General features: G+C 44.4%; 1 protein-coding gene across 1 annotated transcript in view; it reads left to right on the top strand.

Moving 5' to 3' along the window:
* Nucleotides 1-21,412, top strand: part of LOC308147840 (receptor tyrosine-protein kinase erbB-4-like) — a gene marked incomplete at its 3' end in the record, with an annotated part of 282,612 nt that overhangs the window by 51,297 nt on the left and 209,903 nt on the right.

Here is a 21,412-nt window from a genome sequence, read left to right as displayed (position 1 = left end):
GGACAGTTGTACTCTATGCATGTTACCTTGGTTAATATTTATGGCCCTAACGTTGATGATGCTGGTTTTTTTCGTAAAACTTTTGATAAAATACCAGATCTTTCAACTACTAACTTGATTATTGCAGGAGATTATAATGTGGTTTTAGACTGGCATTTAGACCGATCTTCACAAAGACAGACGGGTCCCACAAACTCCTCAGTAACTCTGAACAGTCTCATTTCCTCAACCAATTTAGTAGATATTTGGAGATTACAACACCCAATGGATAGAGAGTATTCTTTTTTTTCTAAATTACATAATTCTTACTCACGAATTGATTTCCTTTTGTTAGATTCTAAGTTATTACCCAGTGTGATAGATACCAAATATCATAACATTGTGATCTCAGATCATGCCCCTACCAGTGTTACATTTGATTTTAATCTGCCAAATCTGGAATTTAAATGGAGGCTGAGACCCTCATTAATTAATGATACGGATTTTTGTAAATATTTTTCAAGAAAAATGGAGGATTTTATGTTAACTAATGATACAGCAGACACATCTGATTCAATTTTATGGGAAACATTTAAAGTGGTCATGAGAGGGCATGTTATCTCATATGAAGCTGCACAGAAAAGAAAAAGAAATTTACGACTGAAGGAAATTGATGGGAAGTTAACGCAACTAGAAATAACCTACAGACAACATGGTAATAAACAAAAACTACAGGAAATCGTTAATCTGAAATATGAATATAATACCATCTTAACTAAGCAGGTCAGCGATCAAATGTCCCGGCTCCGGCTACGCTATTTTGAACTTGGAGACAAACCACATACATTGTTAGCGCGTCAACTTCGAGGTCAACAAAGCAGCCGCGCAATTCATAGAATTACATCATCAACTGGGGATAATCTTACTCAACCTAAAGTCATAAATGAATGCTTTTCAAAGTATTACCAGCAACTATATAAGTCAAAGGCAAAAGGAGATGTGGATTCTTGGCTTAATAATGTTTCCATCCCAAGATTAGATGACAACTCCAGGGAGATTCTGAACAGGCCGATAACTGTAGAAGAAATAATGGACTCTGTTAAATCATTGACCAATGGGAAAGCACCTGGGCCTGATGGCTTTGGAGCTGAATTTTATAAAAAATTCTCAAGGCAAATTTCACCACTCCTGCAAAGGATGTTGTCCCATTCCTTTGTGGTAAATACACTCCCTTCAACATTATATAATGCAGATATCACGCTTTTACTCAAGCCTGGTAGGGATGATGCAAACCCGGCATCATATCGTCCAATTTCTATGCTGAATCTAGACTGTAAAATTTTTACAAAAATATTGGCTAACAGATTAAACAAATGCATTGAGTCTCTTGTACACACTGATCAGACAGGATTTATCCCAAACAGATATTCATTTTTCAATACTAGGAGGGTGCTTGACATTATGTATTATACATTTGACGTAAGTTCAAAACAAGCAGTTCTATGTTTGGATGCTGAAAAAGCTTTTGACCAGGTGGAATGGGAGTATCTATTTAAAGTATTAGACAGATTTGGCCTGGGTGATCCCTTCATTTCATGGGTCCAGCTTGCATATCTTAATCCTACTGCTTCAGTTGTTACAAATCAGGAAAAATCATCACCAATTCAGCTCGAAAGAGGCACTCGTCAAGGGTGCCCTTTATCGCCATTGCTCTTTGCGCTAGCAATTGAGCCACTAGCAATTAGTATTCGAAAAAGCACGTTAATTAGACCTGTTTCGATTGGGGGGGTGGAACACAAGATATCACTTTATGCTGATGATATAGCTATTTTTGTGTCCGACCCTGAGCAGTCTGTTCCACATCTACTTGAATTAATAAACTCTTTTGGAGCTGTATCAGGATACACTATAAACTGGCAGAAAAGCGATCTAGTGGCATTTGGAGCTGACCTGGACCCTGCTTTTGTGACTTCAACTCCGTTCAATATTTCAAACACGGTCAAATATCTAGGAATAAAAATTACAAAAAATCCAAGTTCACTTTTTAAACATAATTTCCTGGAAAGATTAAATGATTTGAAAAAGAATATAGAGAAATGGAGAACATTACCTTTATCACTTATTGGCAGAGTAAATACAATAAAAATGGTCTCCTTACCTAGATTTATTTACTTATTTCAAAATATTCCAATATGTATACCAAGGTCCTTTTTTAAACAAATTGACTCTACTATTTTGCCATTCATCTGGGGTTACAAAGCACATAGAATATCTAAACAGCATCTTCAGAAGCCAAAGGATTGTGGAGGCCTAGGTCTACCTTGTTTTTTGCATTATTATTGGGCTGCTAATATTAGGGCAATGACATATTGGCAACTAAATCAAGCTCAGGAAACAGTAGCTGAGACTCCCTCTTGGTTTGTAATTGAGAATAGTTTAACCACAAAAACATCTCTCCGTGCAATCTTATTTTCAGCCCCTAGACCATCTGCAGCTTGCAAGGGAGAACATTTTATTCTATCTAACTGTCAAAAAATTTGGTTACAAATTAGGAAATTTTGTGAACTACCAAACACTTCTGTGCATGCTCCAATATGGCATAATCATGCCTTTCCTCCTTCATTTACAGACTCAGTCTTTAAAGAATGGCATCGTAAAGGTATAACATCTATAAAGGATCTTTACATCAATAAGCAATTTTGCTCTTTTGATCAATTCCGAACTAAATTTACCTTACCCAACACACATTTTTTCCGCTTTTTGCAGTTAAGAAATTATATAAAACAAAATTTTTCGTCGTTTAACTCTTTACCAAATGACAACACTTTGTTTAGACTCTTACTAGGTCCCCCAGATGCTAAAGGTCTGATTTCATCGCTGGTAAAATTCTTCCTACAAAAGATTGCTCAACCTGCAGTTAAGATCAAGCAAATGTGGGAGGAGGATCTAAATATTGTAATTGAGGATGACAGGTGGAAATTATCATTAAAAACAATTCATCAATGCTCTATCAATGCCAGACTTCAGTTGATACAATTTAAAGTGTTACACAGGTTACATTACTCGAAGGCAAAGCTACATAAAATTTTTCCACAAACCTCACCCCTCTGCGATAGATGCAAGGCAGCTCACTGCACATTAGCACATCAATTTTGGCTTTGTCCGTTACTCCAAGGCTTCTGGTGTTCTATCTTCAGATGGTACTCAAATGTACTGAATGTAAATATCGATCCTGATCCTCAGACTGCTTTGCTTGGCTACTCCAGCACTTTGGAAAATTTGGGTCATAATTTAGCCACAATTATTTCTTATGGCATGGTCGTCGCAAAAAGATGCATTCTAAAAGTGTGGAAATCAGACTCTCCACCACAATTTGAGGTTTGGCTCAGGGAATTTGTTGGGATTTTACACATTGAAAAGTTGAGGTATGAGGTCTCAGGAAACTCTCAAAAATTTCAGGTTGTATGGGGACCAATATTAAGATATCTGAAGCTGTAGTTGATCCCTAATATCTATAATTTGCGTGGACAATGTAAGATTAGGTGGACATTCACAGATTGTTAAATAACTTTATAACCCCTTTATGAGTGTTTTGTTTTGATCTGTTTTGGTTTTGTTTTTTGTTTTTTCTGTTTTTTTTTTTTTTTTTTTTGTTTTGTTGTTGTTTCGTTTGGATTTGTGTATTGCTTTTTCCTAATTTTCAAAAATACTTGAAGGAATATTATTTGTTCTTAAGGCACCTTGATATTTAATTGTATGGATGCTAATCGAGCGATATTTGTCTCTGCATTTCTACTGTGATGTTGTAATTTGCCTTGTTAAAGTAAAAAAAACTCAATAAATATATATAAAAAAAAAAAAAAAAAAAAATACATAAATAAAGTTAGCACACAGTGACAGATGTAAATGTCAACATCTGCTTTAATTATAATTTAGCGGGCAGACGTGGCGTTCCAGATGCGATCGGCTGATGGCGGCGGGATAATGCGCGCCGTTCCGAAATGCGCCGCTCACGCGGAAGGAAGGACGGCGGCGTCCGGATCGGCGACGGTGGATGCTTTCATTGTCCCTGCTCGTCTTTTGTCTCGTCGCACCGGCACCTGCGTCCCGCTCAAAAAACGACAACAACACCGTTGTGCGTTTCGCCTTCCCTGTCCGGCTTTTATTCTGAAAGGCTGGAAAATAGCAGCTTACCTCTTGTCTTCCCATCTCGATAAAATTGCTTTCTGTGGCGTTTTTTTCTGCCGCTGAATTTTCTACATCTTCAGGCTGTTTACTTTCCTCTTTTTATTGTTTTGGTTTTTGTTTATTTTTCCAATCAAAAGACCATAATAATCCAATTGTTTTGATTATTTTAACTCGTCTTTTTCAAAATTAGTGTTTTTCCTCACTGGCACGTTTGTCTTTGCGCAAGAGTTAAAAAAAAATAAATAAATTCACGGAAAATGTTTGAAAATTTGGAGAAAAAACAAAAACCCTTGACTGGACCGAGGGAAATGCCACTTTTTGAAAATGCTTAATCTCAGTAACCTTGGTAATGGGGTAAAATGCAATTTTCTTTTGAAAATGCAACTTTTTGAAAATGCTTCAACTCTGTATCTGTGGAAACCAGGAGGGCGCAACTTTTTGAAAACGCTCAAACTCCCATCTCCCTGGAAACGGGGTGGGGGGGGAAACAGTCAAAGCATTTTCAAAAAATGCTTTGACTCAGTAACCTCAGGACTTTTTCAAAAGTGTTCAATGGAAAAGTGGGGAAAACGCAACTTTTACTTTTTGAAGAAAAACACTCAATCGCTGTAGCATTTGAAACGGGGGGGGGGGGTAAATGCAACCTTTTCAAAATGCCTCGACTCTGTATCCATAGAAACATGGGGGGGGGGGGTATAATGCAACTTTTTGAAAATGCTCTACCTCCGTCATCCTGGGAATGGGGTAAAACGCAACTGTTTAGAGGTGCATCTTTTTGAAAATACAAACGGGGGGCGGGGAGGGGGATGCAACTTTTTGAAAACGCTTCAAGTCCATCTGCGTAAATGGGGGAAAACACACGTTTTGGAAAACTCTTCTACTTCGTCTACTGGCTCCCATCTCTTTGTTGAAATATATTAAAAAAATAAATAAAATATGTGTATATATATATATATATATATATCAAACAGTCTTTGGCTCAGTTAATCAAACACAGGGTAATTGACAGTGCTTTACAAAGACATTAAAGAAGTACAGAAAGGCTTTACGAAGACGTGTGTTGAAAGACGTATGTTTCTAAAAGAAATACATTGCAGGGAGACTTTTTACACCAGAAGTTCTATCATTAATTAGTCTATTCAGAGAAAAGTCGGTTTATTCCCTTTCGCAGTACAACTTAAAAGATTCTTTGCTTCCTCTTCTTCTTCTTCTTCTTCTTCTTCCCCGTCTCTCTGCGTTTCCACTGGGCTCTTATCAGTATGAGGAGCCCATTCGTTTTTTGTTTTTTTTTCCTTGACCCCCCCCCCCCCACCCCCCGGCTCTCCGGTTTGACATTTTTATGGTGGGTTGATCATCATTGGCGGTGGCGTTGGAGCTCTACAGTCGAGGAGGAAGAGGAGGAGGAGGGGGAGGAGGAGGCGGCGGCGGCGGCGCTCCTTATTGTTTATTAATTTTCCTTGAAAGCCTGGCATTGGTCGATATCTCCCCCCTTCCGCCGGGCTTATTTATATTCCTCCCCGCAGGAGTCTGGAGACGCCACGCCGCTTCCCTGTGACGCTAATCCGATGATTTCCCTCCATGTGGCTGAAATCACAGCAAGACTCTTTATTATTTTATATATATATATATATATATATATATATATATATATCCCAGAGGGGAAATGAGCAAACATCAGTCACGTCGTGTGAGACGGTGGTCCGGGCTAGCCGAGATGCTATCTCCAAATTGCTATTGTCTCTGCGCGGCGTCGCGAGATTGAACATGTGTTCTTCGCCTGCTTCTGCTGATCAGCTGTGGTGACGAGGAAGAGGAGGAGGAGGAGGAGGAGGGTGGGGGGGAATCGATTGATTGGGGAGGGGGGGGGTGGGGAGTTGTGCGGTGGCGGAGTACTTACCTGTTATTAAGAGCGGATCAGCGGCGATGCAGGGAGAGATAGCCTAGCGCACGGCGGCCCAGTCGCAAACAGCTTAATCCTCCCCCCGTGCTTTGCATCTGATCAGACGCCACCATTGGGAAAATGTTTATTTATTTATTTTTATTTTTTTATTCGTTTTTCCGTCATGGGTTTCTTACTGTGCGCTGGCTCATTTTTTTTTCCAAATTTTTTTTTAATAAAATTTTTTTTTTTTTTACCCCCCCCGCGAGCCTCAGTCAGGAGGCTTTGTCACCGGCTATCTGCCTGCCAGCTCCGGGGATTGTTGTTCCAAAGTACAGGCCAGTTAACATCCCTCTTGTCACTGCAGCGTCTCTCCCTTTTCCCTCTTTTCTTTCTTCCACTTGAACTTTTCTTTTTCTTTTTTTTTTTACCTTGTTCTACATGTTATCTGATCTAATCAACCAGAACTCGTCTGCTTGTAAAATTGATGCTCTCCCCCCCCCCTCCTCCAAGTAGCGACGATAAGCCGCGACTTCCAGCCAGGTGCATTAAATAAAAAAAAAAAATATATATATATATATATTTTTTTATTTTTTTTTTTACGATGAAGCATCACCCGCAAGTCGCGGCAATAAATCCTCGCATTCATCAGCGACTTGTGGCGTTCGCAGATATCGCTCACGGCGGCGAGACGAGTGCCGGCAAATTCATCCGTAACGATTATGCTCATTTGCCGTGTCGCAATTAGCATTAGCGCTTGGACACAATGGGAGCTGTTGGGTTTGTTTTTTTTTTATTTTGTGTGGGGGAGGGGTGGGGGTGGGGCAACGGCGGCCTCTCTGGGCCCATAGTCCTCCGATTTATTTACCCTGCGAGAGGCTGGAATTCCGTCTTTGCTGATTTAAGACGGTAATTAGAGACGGTAATTGTTTTCATTACTCAGGGTATTGGGGGGGGGGGCAAAGATGGCGCTTCTTGACCCGATCGAGGGGGTTTCCATCACCGACCCCCCCCCCCTCCCCCCCAGACGTTGACGGAATCTACAACCTGCGAGTGACCCTCCGTGTTCCTGACCTATTAGCCCCCCCCCCCCCCCCCCCCCGTTAAATAATTCTCAGCGAGGTGGAAGATGATTTGCGGCAGGAGGAGGGAGCGTTAATGAACAGTTGAGCCCCCGCCGGGATTTATCCCCCCCCGACCGTTTGAACATCATTCAACGGAGGCGTCCGTTGAACGAAGACCTTGAATGATTCATTTCTGCCTCGTATGGTAAACTCTTTGATTTTTATTTGCATTGGTTTGAAAGTTCTAATGTAAAAAAAAAAAATGCCGACGTTTCAGGGACAAAACGTTGATTTGTTGTTTTACATTTTTTTGGGGGGGGAAATAAATAAATAAATAAAATAGCCGTGAGTGATCACAGCAATGGAGCGGATGGCGCCCTCTAGCAGGGATCCTGAGCAAATGAACCAATGGAAGTCTGTCTTTCTGTCTTTCTTTGTCTTTCATTCTGTCTTTCTTTCTTTCCTTCATTTCTTTCTTTCTTGCTGAGCGGTGGACATGGTATATGAGCCGTTGCAGCCAGCAGGTGGCGGTACTGCAACCGCACGGAGGCCTAGTGAAGAAGAAGGGAAACAATGATCAGGGACAAACAAAACTGGTTCTTGGTCGACCTTTCTTCTTCTTGTTCCTTTTCTTCTTCTTGTTCTTCCTCTTGTTCTCATTCGGGTTCTTGTTCTTCCTCTTCTTCTTCTTGTCCTTCCTCTTATTATTATTGGTCTTCCTTTTCTTCTTCTTGTTCTTAATATTCTTGTTCTTGGTCTTTCTTTTCTTCCTCTTCTTCTTCTTCTTCCTATTCTTCTCATTGTGGGTCTTCTTCCGCTTCATATTGTTCTTCTTCTTCTTCTTCTTCTTTGTCTTGTTCTCATTCTGGTGCTTGTTCTTCCTCTTGTTATTCTTCTTCATTTTCTTCTTGTTTTTCCTGTTCTTGGTCTTCCTCTTATTATTCTTGTTCTTCCTTTTCTTCTTCTTGTTCGTTTTCTCCTTCTTCTTCTTCGTCTTGTTCTGATTCTGGTTCTTGTGCTTCCTCTTCTTCTTGTTCTTCCTCTTATTATTCTCGGTCTTCCTTTTCTTCCTCTTCTTCTTCTTCTTGTTCCTTTTCCTCCTCTTGTTCTTAATATTCTTGTTCTTCCTCTTCTTATTCTTGGTCTTCCTTTTCTTCCTCTTGTTCTTCCTATTCTTCTCATTGTGGGTCTTCTTCCGCTTCTTGTTCTTCTTTTTCTTCTTCTTCTTCGTGTTGTTCTCATTCTGGTTCTTGTGCTTCATCTTCATCTTCTTCTTCTTCCTCTCCTTCTTCTTCTTCTTCTCCTTCTTCCTCTTGACCTCTTCATCTCGTCCTTTCTCCACCTCTTCCTCCTCTGCTTCTTCATGTTCTTCTCACACAACCTACGAGTTCCACTCCTCCCTCCTCGGACTCTCCCCGCGAATCCTTCAAAGCCTCGTGTGGATTTGGTACCACAGAAGAAGAGAAGTCTGTGTTTTATTTGTCCCATTAATGTGTAAAGCAGCGGCGGTCCAATTAACGGAACGGACAACTCCTCATGCTTCGCTGTCTTTTTTTTGACAGCGAAGTCGAGCGTTTCCACTCCCCGTGTCCGTCGACGTGACGGCTAGTCTCCGTCACACCTCATCGGTTACTTTGGAGGCGGCGGTCCGGAGGGTCGCCGTGAAACACGACGACCTTTTTCCCCCCCGGTGTCGATTTGCGTCGGTGATCTTCGTCACTCCCGGACGACAAAGGCGGCGGACATTATGGAAAGGGCCTATAGGACGCCTTTAATCTGAGGTTTAATTTTTTTTTTTTCTTCTTCTCCCCCCCACTAGGGAAATTCACATTCCTTATCAGTGCACGAGGAAGAAAAAAAAAAAAGAAAAAAATTCTCACAGAACATAATACAGCGATTTAGTTGATCTATTGAAGTCTTTGAGCCGCGCGGCAATGATGGGGAAATTGCGGTCGGGAGAAAAGTAGGCATTTGATGACCCCTGCATAATGGCGTAATGCCTGTAATTATGACAGCTGAGGATGGACATGGAGTTAACGGCGCCCGCCGCATGACAACACACAAACACCGCAGTCCCGCCGAGCCGAGCCAGAAATAGCCCCGATTGGACCCCTTGAATAATTCAATGTCATATTTTTTTTTTTTTTCTTCCAACCCCTCCTAAAAAAAAAAAAAAAGAGAAAAGAAAAAGAAGGGACCGGAGGAGCAATTGATGAGAAGCGGGATGAATATTTAATGTCTCGGAGTCTCTTGGACAAGCCGGGGCCCGGGATGACAAGCGTCTGAGGAATCAAACAAGAAGAAGAGGCGAATGAGAAAAGGAGGTTACGCAGTCGGGGGTAACACAAACAGTGGGGGGGGGGGGTCTGCAAGCAGCATTTAACACCATATTGCAACGGCTTGCTTAAAAGTTCAACTCAAGTGTTTGAAAAAAAAAACAAAAAACCCCGACTTTGATACTCCGCGATAAGTCTTTTTGCCGCGATGTCACATTAATTATTTACTGGCGGATGTCTTAGAACCGTATTAGATGTCCATTACAAATAAAGGCTTTTTTTTTTTTTTTTCTCTCCAAGGGGGGGGTTTCAAGTCGGCAAGGAAAGAAAACTTTACCGCTTCAATTTCTCTTCAAACGCGTGCGAGTAATTTCCCAGGAGATGTAAAATATATGTTACGGAGAGCCGCAATTTTACAGTGATGGAGGACGGAGCATCGCCAGTCCCACGGCAATATGACCCCGACTGGTGGGGGGTGGTGGTGGTGGGGGGGGGTCAAGTCTGCACATTTGGCAGGTGTTGGTGGATCACATACATCTTTGCATTTTAAACCTTTTTCAAAGAGTTTTGATTGGGTTTTTTTTGTTGTAAAAAGTTGCAATTACTCCAGTTTCAATAAGGACAGAGCCTGCGTGTTTTCAAAAACTTGCATCCCCCCCCCCACGTTTCCAGGGAAATGGAAAATGGGTCATTTTATAAAAGTTGAGTTTCCCCCCCCCCTAATTCCATGGGGAATGAGCATTTAAAAAAGTCCCCTCCATTTCCGTGGAGACTGAGTCAGTGTATTCAAAAAGTTGTGTTTCCACAAAGACACTCGGAACATTTTTAAAAGTTGAATTTTTTTTTCCGTCCCCATAGAGTTGGAGCCCTCGCGTTTTCAATAGGTTGCGTCCCCCCCCCCCCCCCCCCCCCTCCCCCGGTTCCCGTTAAAGCTCAGTCGGAGCATTTAAATAGTTGCATTTTTCCTTCGTTTCCATGGAGACCATTTCCAAAAGGCTACACTTCCACAGAGATGGACTCAGAAATTATTTTGAAAAGTTGCACTTTTCCCCCCCGTCCCTCTATTTTCATGGAGACATAGCACCAGCGTTTTTAAAATGTCGCATTTCCCTCCAATTTCAAGGACACTGAGCCCCAGCATTTTCAAAAAGTCGTCCGAGCGCCGGTGTCGCGTAAACGGTCCCCCAAAAGCTGGGGGAAAAAAAGTCTTCCAGTTCGTAAAAAAACGTTTAGACTGAAGCAGACCTTTTGCCTCCACCTGGGGGTCTTTTTTTTGTTTTTTTTTGTCCACGAAAAAGACGCCTTTGTCTCGACGAGGCCTTTGAACAATGGCACAGTGTGTAAGACCAAGTCCAAATAAAGCCTGACAGAAGATTTGTGGGTGGCGGTATCGCGCATGTTGCTCGCCGAACTCCGACTGGCGTACGTTTTAAAAACCCGACACGAAACCTGACGTGTTTACCAGTTGCTCCATTTGGATAGCGTCCAGCGCCTATTTATTAAGTCTCTCCAATGCTGTTGCGTAACCGAGTCCATCTCCAGAGAGGCTCGTATGATTGCTTTTCCAACACTTCCGCCGAGGCGAAAACGACTCCCGAAATGGGAACTTACCGGCTCCCGCCACCCCACCGCTCCCTTCCTCCCGAACGACGAAGATCACACTTTAAAAAAAAAAATCACGCCACCGAAAGCTTTTAAAGCGCCTTGCACGCGGATCTCTTCTTCGTGACTCAGATGTTGTTTGGGATGAAACCTGCCCGTGTGATTTCTGACTGCCAGTTCCATCAATCAGCGCTTGGTTCGTCTCCATTCTGATTCATTTTGTAAGTCTGTCAACGTGGGGACATCACCTTTTTTTTTTCTGTTTTATTAAGCTAATTCCTGTAAAGCAAAAGTCACGTCACTGTGATTTGCCGGTCGACCAAATCAGACATGTTCCATGAGCCCTAAATAACAAACCCTACCCCCTAAAAAAAAAACAACTTCTTGAATATCTTCCATCTCCAGTCTGTGTTGTGTTGCCAGGTTGGGTTGTGGCGGGGAATCTAATTAAGTCGACTAATAAGCCACACGTCGCGTAACATTTCCCGGCGGTGGCCGCGACGGACCGGCGGCGCTTTTGAGAACTTCGGCACAAAACTCGGAATTGCTTTCATTAACCGTCTTCCGACCAGGCGAGCGCTCGGATGAAATGTCCCGTCCTCGGGAGTGTTGGATGTTCGTGCGGCAGTCGCCGCCGACTGAACAGTCGCACACGGAAAAGGTCACTGTTTTGCTGAAGTAGTGCATTATGGGAGGGATGGGGGAGGCGGCGTAGTAATTGCTTTTTCCTCACATTAGTTTCTATTGTAATGGAACGGTTGCCGTGCCGAGACGTTGAGTGACGGATTGCGGTTCGGTCGGGGGATGGCGGTGGCGTTCCGAGGGGGTCAATTGGCTCTTGTTGGGAAAACGCACGTCCCCCCCCCCTCAAAAGATCGTTTTCGGGCTCTTTAAAGTAAACATCTTCGCTTTCGTCGAGAGGGTTTTGTGTCATCGCACCTCTAATTGTTTTTGAAGCGAGAGCCACTGTCTGAAGGGAGCGGGCGAATAAAAGCGTAATGATTTGTAATTTAAAGACGCGTAGCATCGGCGTGGCGCGCTAATTTAGCGGTCCTTTTACTTTCCTCTCTGTCTGTCATCCCGAGTCCCACGAGTGTGGGTGTATTTATGTGTGTGTGTGTGTGTGTGTGTGTGTGTGTGTGTTAGCGCTCGCCCTAGTGCAGTTAAGCACTATTTCTTGGCGGCGCTCAGATCTCTGAAACCCAACTGTGTTAATCATGGTTTATGTGTGGGAGACATCAAGCCTCCCTCTACTTTGCCTGCCTCACCCGCTGGGCTGTACGCGTGGCGAACGCACACAAACACACACACACACGCAAAACGCACAAATCTCTCAAGGGCACCTTCACTGTAGTCCCCTTCATTTACAAGGCTGACCATGGGCGATCGGTTATCTGCTCTGGTTGCTTTTCACCAGGAAGATGAATCACTTTATTTATCATCTTTACAGCATGCAGACAACGCGGATCACTCGGTGTGTTTCGTCCCCCCCCCCCCCCCCCCCCCGCCCCGATCGTCTCTACGGCTTTTTGGTCTGAGAGGCCTCCCGCTCTTTTTAAACCACGAGGGCCGGAGAGCTTTGTGCCGCGACGCCTCAATCGGGGATGAAATGGGAAGTCAAGTCGAAACAGGGGTCTGCCCGTCGGTCCCCGGGCAGCCTAGCAGGAGAACAGGGTGGCGAGGTTTGGAGAGGTGAGCGAGTAAGTGAGATGAATAGGTAATTTAAAAAAAAATTCCTTTCACCTGTGGCGTCCCTGCTGGAAATCATATCAATTCGCTTTCATTATGTGTCGGAATTCAGCGAGATTTTATTGCCACGCTGGAGAGAAAGGGTGACGCGGCACGCGAGGAGTGCTCGCCGAAGCCGACGGCTGCTTTCCATGGCGAGGGGAGAAAAGCGTGGAGATGTAATGTGATGTTAAATCCTTTGTGCGATGCTGTTAGATGGAATTATCGTTTTCTTTACAGCTTTGTCCATGAGCTCTTCTGGTGGTGAACTCCTATTGAGAGCTATAATTACACCTCAACGCTATATGTGATCTTTTCGACGGTCTTTAGAGGTGGAGGCTTTCTGCTCTGGGCTGTCGGAGAGAGAAATGGATATGACCAATAGATTTTGGGTAGGGATTCAAACCCTGGTTCAGATTGAGGGTAGAGATTCTAATTCTGCTTCGTGTTGAGGGTAGGGATTCAAACCCTGGTTCAGATAGAGGGTAGGGATTCCAATTCTGGTTCACAATGAAGGTAGGGATTCAAGCCCTGGTTCACAATGAGGGTACTGATTCAAACCCTGGTTCAGATTGAGGTTAGGGATTCCAATTCTGGTTCACATTGAAGGTAGGGATTAAACCCTGGTTCACAATGAGGGTACTGATTCAAACCCTGATTCAGATTGAGGGTAGAGATTCCAATTCTGGTGCACAATGAAGTTAGGGATTCAAACTCTGTTTCAGGTCAAGGATAGAGATTCAAACCTGGTTCAGATTGAGGGTAGGGATTCAAACCCTGGTTCACGATGAGGGTAGTGATTTAAATTCTGCTTCGAGTTGAGGGTAGGGATTCAAACCCTGGGTCATGATGAGGGTAAGGGATTCAAACCCTGGGTCATGATGAGGGTAGGGATTCAAACTTTGGTTCAGATTGAGGGTAGGGATTCAAACCATCAAACTTGTTGACAGGTTCAAACTAAATATTTAATTCTCATTTCGAACAATAAACTCCTACGTTTCTTAATCATTTCTCGTTCCCTGAATGAATCTATTTGGTCTTTTTTTTTAAAAATGTCAACAATGTGTCCCAGAGCCTAAAATGTCTTATTCATTCCCAAGCAACAGTTTACAATCCGCAAATGCTTGGTTTATTATCATTAATTACTAATAGAAGCATAAAATATCCACATTAATGAAGTGAAGATCAAAGAATGTAAATTTTTCTGGAGGGAAAAAAAATAAAATAAATCAAGTCCAGTTCATTAGTGGCTGATTGAGTTCCTGTCGATTTATTAATAAGCTGGAGCTTTGACACACTGGGGACGTCATTAATCAACAGCATGGAAATCAGGCAGGAGGGAAGCTTGAGCCTGACGAGGCGGCTCTGCCGTTTGCGATGCAGATTTCCAGGAAATATTCAGCAAAAGATCGAGTAAACATGAACGCGGCGCCGTTTCGCCAACCAATAATGATGACTCTCTCCTTGAACCCTTTCTTGAGAAACAGAAAAGGAAGGTTGAAGGTATTTCTTTACAGTAGATTGAAAAAAAAATAGGGTGGGGTTACAATATCTTGAAACAGTACTTGAATAATGGGTGACCCAAGTTGCGTGATTGGTTCCTGACAGTTTGAAATTCTTGTGTTTACCGAGTACCAAGCTCTCGCTACTTGCCGATACAGGGCACCGATATGACCTATACTGCCACGAAACGCCGGAATCGGGCAGCTCTTCCCTGGCACGTGGCGCCACGAGAGGAAGCACTGCCTCCTCTTCCCATAGATGGGCGCGTGTGGGCGGAGCCAGTCCAGCTCTCACAGACGCAGCAGATTCTGAACGCAGCTCCTCCGAGTCGACTTTCAACAGACCTTTACGCCCAGGATCCACTGGCGTCATTCTGCTGCTCAGAGCTTACAGGGTTTTGACGATTCCCCCTCGAGTCACACGAGTATTACCCAAGTCTGTTTCGGATTTTGGGATTTTCACCTCCACTCCAGCCGGCTGTTCTAATTCGTCCCCGAGGCGTTGGGGAGGTCGGTGCTTCGTGAAGGCTCGTCCTCTTCCTCCAGAGCAGGAGGAAGGTTTTTGACTCCAACCTAATAGAGCTGTGTGAGACATCACGGTGTCGGAACAGCTACTGGCCCGCCACACCGGGGAGGTTACTTCTGATGAGTCGTGAAGGGCGAGCAGGTTTCGAAGCGCGCCGATTACGAGGCACCCGTTTCGCGTGCCGCTTGGAGACTTCGTGGCCTTTTGATGAGTCGTCGATTCGGTACCCGGCTATCGACACCGGAGGACCCTCGCCTCATAAATCTCACCGACGGATTCGTTTGAACCGGCGCGGAAGGTGTCGTCATCCAGTCGGAACTGTATCCGCATCCATTTTCACTGTTTACACAAAGTCGACCTTTATGCTAATTACTTTTATGATGATAAAGAGACCGAGACGATGGGAAGACACACACACACACACACACACACACACACACACACACACACACACACACACACACACACACACACACACACACACACACACACACACACACACCCATCTCCCTTTCTTTATGCTGATCACAGCTTTCACAATTAGACAAACTGTGATAACACCGTTTATGCAGCGGGGAGATCCATAGCAATTATGCTTGGAGGGCATTTCTCCTCCGGCGCCGGGTTTGCCGATGTTGCTCGCCCCTCGGAGCAGACAGCTGCGAGAAGAGAGAGAGGAAAGAAACCAAAAAACCCCCCCAAAAAAACAACCTCACCGAACCACTCGGGAGGGTTTTTCGTAGGGCAAAGGGTACGTCCTCGAAATCCCCTCCCGTCGGGGGAACCCGTGGGAAACGAGATTTGGGGGGGGGGGGGGGGATTCGTCAAGTCGGGGACGCCACGGAGCAGGCGGGAGCCGGAGATGCGAGAAAACGTCCACATTTGGCGAGTTCTGACGGGTGACGAGAGGGCGGTCGGTTATTTTCCTCAGTCGCCCTCGTCTTAGATACACATGACCGTTCCTCCTCGCTCCAACGATTCGAGGGAGAAAAATAACAAAATAACCCCCCCCCTGAAAACCCCCCCCCCAAAACAAACAAACAGCGTGGGTTCTGGAGATTTTTTAATTTTATGAGGTGAACTTGGGAGATGCGTGAGCCGCCGCTTCTTCGGCCCTTCGGAAATCTGACGCCATTAACGTCAAGAAGTCGGTGCTTCTGTCCACCGAAGACGCTCCGCTCTTCATCCCACGCCGCTTTGCGTCTTTCCGTGAGGAAGACGACGATGAGACTGTTTTGATCACAGGCTGCATCCTGCGTTTTGTTTTTTTTTATAAATCTACTCCCACTCTCCAACCAGGCCGCAAGTTTTCGAAACGACAGAACAAGGACGTCTCCGTGATTTCTTCAGTTCTTCACTTGTCCGTCTGCGTCGCTTTCTTCTCTCTTGGTCCACGCCGCTGAAATCGCCACCAACCCCCCCCCCCCTCCCCCTCTTTTACTTTGGCGAGTTAATTAGAGGCGTTAACATCGCGACGGCGAAGAGCGGCGGTCGACGGTATCGCCGTCTCCATCAGGTGGAATGACGCCGGGGATGAAGCGCTCTGTATTTGCGATACGATCAATAGCAGCCCTTTTTCATCTCTCTCTCTCTCTCTCTCTCTCTCTCTCTCTCTCTCTCTCTCTCTCTCTCTCTCTCACTTATCTGGCTTTGAAAATCACACACGCTCATATCTACCTCTCTCTCTCTCCTTTTTTTTCCCCCCCTCCCTCTTTCACTGCCGTCCAGCACACTGATGTTACAGATATGAGAACCTATCCAGCAACAATCCCGCCTGATCTTCTGGCTCGATATATCACAAGCAATGACACTCTTGTCTGATTCCAGCGGCAATAAAACACAATATTCTTTTTAGCATGCCCACAGATCCTGCTGTTTCTTCTTTCTTTTTTTTTTTTTTTTTTGCCTTCACACCCCCCCCCCTCCACCTCCCCCTCCCTTTCATATTATATTTGACAGATAAAAAACCAATCTTTATTCTCATAAAGCACAAACTAAAAAAAGAATGCTGTATTTTTCTCTCTCTCTCTCTCTCTCTCTCTCTCTCTCTCCCAGCGTCTCATCCTCCGTGGCTGCAGAGTACACACTGCCATCTAATGAGGGTTGCGGTTTATTCGGTATACTTCAGTTGCAAAAAGTGTGATTTTTTTTGTTTTTGTTCGCAAAAACGAGAAAGTGTTTTGTAGGTGAAGTCATTTTGAGTGACTCTGGTTCCGTCTCGGACGGTCCAGGTCTCGGTTATGTCGGATTTTCGACCTCTGTCCACGTTGTTTCGCGCCGATGAGGGGATTTTCGAAAACATGTCGCATGGAAATTAAAATGCGGCAGATTGTCAGTTGAGTTTAATGATTTATTGTGTGGAAAAAAGGGGGAAATGCGAATAAAACGTACCCTCTTACACGATGTTTTCGTGTTAAAATGGAAACATTTGGGTTATTTCTTTTATTGTTATTATTGGAAATCTGTTTGCACAACAACTGCAACTCTGTCGCCATGGAAACGGGTGAAAGACAACCTTTCGAAAATGCTCAGACTCGGTGCAAATGGCAGAAAACTGAATTTAATTCTTCTTATTTAAAATTTCCGTCTCTGTGGACGTGGGAGGAAAATGCAACTTTTTAAAAACGCTTTCACTCCATCTCCATGGAGCTGGGCAATGTTTTCGAAAAACACTTCGTCTAAAGGAGTGAAAAAGCCCCTTTTTCAAAAACGCTTGTGAAAAACTGCAACGCTTGGAAAGTTTTCCATCTTTGTAAACGAAGAAACCTTTTGGAAATACTCTATCGCCGTGGAAAGTGGGGGGGGGGGGGGGGGGGGGGGATTGCGGAACGTCAAGAAAAAAAAAATTGCTGCTTTGCAACTTTTGGAAAATATGCTCCAACCCCATAGAAACGAGTAAAATAAAAACAACTGAAAAAAACAAAAGCTACGACTCAATCTCTGAGGGGAAATGCAACTTTTTGAAAGCCTGCCCTGCCTAACCAACCATCCAGGCACCAAGTGGTCAGTGTCCCGGCGTTGCAGAAGCAGGGGACGCCCCGAAAACGAGATAATAACTTTGTCTCTTCACGTTTTCTGCCTTCTTCTAACCCGTCCCAAGAGCTTTTTCTTCCAGAGGCAGGCAGAATGCTCAATAGCCGCCGCTAATGAACCATCAATCCCTCCACCAAAAAACAAAAAACTCTGCCCCAGGAAATCCCGTTTTTTTTTTTTCTGCAACTGGCTAATTGGACCGAGTCCGGCCGGGCCGGGCCGGTCAGGCGCCTTGCAGTAGGGTTTGGGTTCCGGGGGACGACTCGGCGAGTCGGCGGCCGAATCCAGATCTTCCTGCCCCTCTAATCACCAGTTAAAGGGAAGTGTGGGGGGGGGGGGTTTGCCCTCTGGTGGGAATTCGGACCAAAGTACCTGCCATGCCTTCGTTAGCCGTCTCTCTTCGGCCCCGGCTGATGAAATCGAGAGGCGAATTCGCTAATGAGAAATCGATGAGTTCACAGCGAGAACCCCGAGGCTCCCTTGCTCCTGCACTGTCATTCTTTCATTCCCCTCACACACACACACACACACACACACACACACACACACACACACACACACACACACACACACACACACACACACACACACACACACACACACTCTCTCTCCTCACTTTATCTTGCCTTTCCTCACTTAGTCCTTCACTGTGCGCTGCTCTTCTGACATATTTCTCCGAATTTCCTTTATTGCGATAAACATCACGTGTCGTCCTTTGAAAATAAGGATCCGAGTGGCTTATTTACTTACCGGCCTTTTTTTTTTTTTTTTTTTTACTGCAGGAGAGTCGAAGCTTTCACGGCGTGTGTGTGTGTGTGTGTGTGTGTGTGTGTTGGGTTTCAACTATGTGTAAATGCTTCAAGTGTCTGGAGCGTAGCCGCGATTGCGACTGCTATCTGCACCAAGCACTGCATCTGGAAACTAATAGACATATGTAAAGAAAATTGTTTCGACATGAGAGGGGACAAGGAAAAAAAAACAAACAAACAAAACAATAACTCACCCTCTGAAATGCTGACGTATAGCATCGCTTTTCTGCAAAGTAGCCGCAGGTTGACGACAAAAACAACACCCAGCGTGTATTTATGTATGCACCCCCCACCCCCCAACCCCCCCGCCTTAAGAGATATTAATTATGCACAATATGACGCTGATGTGATGATTACTAATTTCTTTTTTTTTCTTCCTCTCTTCCAGGTAAGCCACAATTCCCTCTTTCTTTCCCTATGAATGATGATGCAGACGGAGGCCCCCCCCCCCCCCCCCGCCTTGAAATAGTCATGTGTAACGTATGGCTTATTCATCACTCTTCCCTCTCATTATGCATGAGCATCATATGCTAAAGGCGCCATAATTCATGAACGGCGCTGGGTTATTCATCGTGTTTGCAGTTGGCTGGAATCAAGGAGCAGGTGTTGTTTTGGCGGCGTTTGATCGCGGTTTTGTTCATAATTCAGATCGATTACAGTCTCAGGTGAATCATAAGACCAGGATGTAACGGGTGGGGTTTTGACTTATTTCGGATATTTATATTATATTATATATTAAGGTGTCTCGCCTATTGATTGGACGTATTTAGTCGTGTTGGGATGGATGGAACTCACCGATGGAAAAAGAAATCAGCAGATTTAATCAAATCAGAATGGATTTAATGGCGAAAAGCGCCAATTTTGAGATAATCTCCAAGTCAAAGATGAGAGTTGTATATGAAAAAAAGGCTTCATTTTACTCCCATCATTCATTAAAAAAAAAAAAACCCAATAAATTCAGATGTGACAAAATAAAACCATGATCATGTTCTAAGAATGTGCCGATATTGTTATATGCTGATGACACGACGCTTCTCTTCATCGCAAAGGAACTTTTTCTCACATTATCTCGTGTTGAAAATGAAAAGTTGGCCCCTGTTCACACATTTCAAGTCAAAACGGCCCAATAAAAAACTATCAACTTTTTGAAAACCTTTTGAAAACGCTACGACTCATTTGGGAAAGTGCTATTGGGCGTGCGCACCTGGACTAATAAATAGTTGCTCTGCACACGCTCAGTAGACGTGTCATGACTCCCCGTCCATATTCTCCTGGGACGTTTTTATTTTGACAAGTCACCGTAATAACAGTCCGACTCGTTCCTCGATCCATACGATTGTCCGAGTTCCTCCTTGGTGATGTTCATAGCGTATTTCTCTCATGAACCCACCAACGGCACCAACTTGTGGCCCGGCATGCGAACGACATCGTTTTCAGGGTTTCGCCCATCGCCATGGAAACGCCAAACTTTTTGCGACGCGTTTTCTTTTGAAATGTCGCATGAATGGGGGCTGAAGACTTTGGAATATTTTAGAATTGCTTAAAGTTGCATCAGTTGATGTGATTGACTTGCCCATAAAGCGGTGTCACTTAAACATGTTCTTTTAATGCAAAACAATAAGGATACTGCATTTTTGATCACAACTTGATAAGTTTCTCCCTTTTCCTGCGTAAAAAACATTTTTTTTCCTCTCCTTTCTTATTAAAAAAAAAACTGAAACAAAACAATGTGGATACCTTTTGATATTTTCAAATCAAAGCCCCAATACTCTGAAACTCTGACGGCGTATTATTGGAAACCAAGCCTTGACTTGATTTGTGACATGTTAGCGACAAACCTGCTAATTGTCCCAAAAGAACTTGTTCCCCTTTCCTCCCGCCAAACGTTTGTCAATCCACCGGCGGCGGCATGACAATCGCGGCCACCTTGCCCTGTGTGGCGCAGATAAGAGAGAGGAAATGAACTGACCCCCCCATCCTCCCCCCGAATCCTCCCCGTGTTTCCATCAGCAATTAATTAATACCTGCCAAACATTTGAACCTCGCTGCTGCTTTTTCATTTTTGGGGGCTAATTACCGAGCCGTTTGACTCGGGAGACGTTTGCATATGCACTCACCCACGCAGCTTTTTACCCCCCCCCCATCCCCCACCCTCCTCCCCCACCCTTACCCGCCGCTCTTGCATAAAAATCCGAGCTTGCTGTGTGCTGGATCTCGAGGTGATTAGCTATGCAGCATTAAGCCGTAGCCTCTGTCTTTTTTTTTTTTGGGACGTTTCAGTCAAAGTGGGTTTGGGTGTGACCCGGGTTCCACAGAGGCCACCGTCAATAAGCTATTAAAACCAATTTGCTCCGCTTTGATCGATTTAAGCGCCCGAGTTCATTGTACTTGGCCCCCGAGTCCCTTTTAACGGCGACGATCATAGCGGAGCGCGTCAATCCCCGAGGGGGCGACGCTCGTTTACATATTCCTTTTTGAAAAGGTGGATGTTCGCCGCGCCGTTTGTGCCGCTAATGAGGCCCTAAGTTTCCGTCAAAGTCAGACTCTTTCCTCGCTCACACTGAGCCTTTGAATTGTGAGAGTTCAGCAGGCGGGGGGCTGAACAACAAAGATTCCTTTCATACTGCATGAGTGAGCATGTAACAGTTTTATTTATTCAGTAATATTTAAGATTTCAAAGGAGTGAGCGCTTGTCACACCGTTGCCAGCAGGGCCAGTGGAGTTGGTTTTTGGGGAAACGGTATCGATTCCAGTGCAAGTGGTTAAGGTTTGGACAGTTCTTGGCTTTGTGCCACCACACAATATTGCAAAGACGCTATTCGTCGT

The sequence above is a fragment of the Blennius ocellaris genome, assembly GCF_963422515.1.
Source record: "Blennius ocellaris genome assembly, chromosome: 24".
NCBI classification, from domain to species: Eukaryota; Metazoa; Chordata; class Actinopteri; order Blenniiformes; family Blenniidae; genus Blennius; species Blennius ocellaris.
The sequence above is the reverse complement of the archived record's forward strand: the minus strand, read 5'-3'. Positions and strand labels throughout refer to the sequence as shown.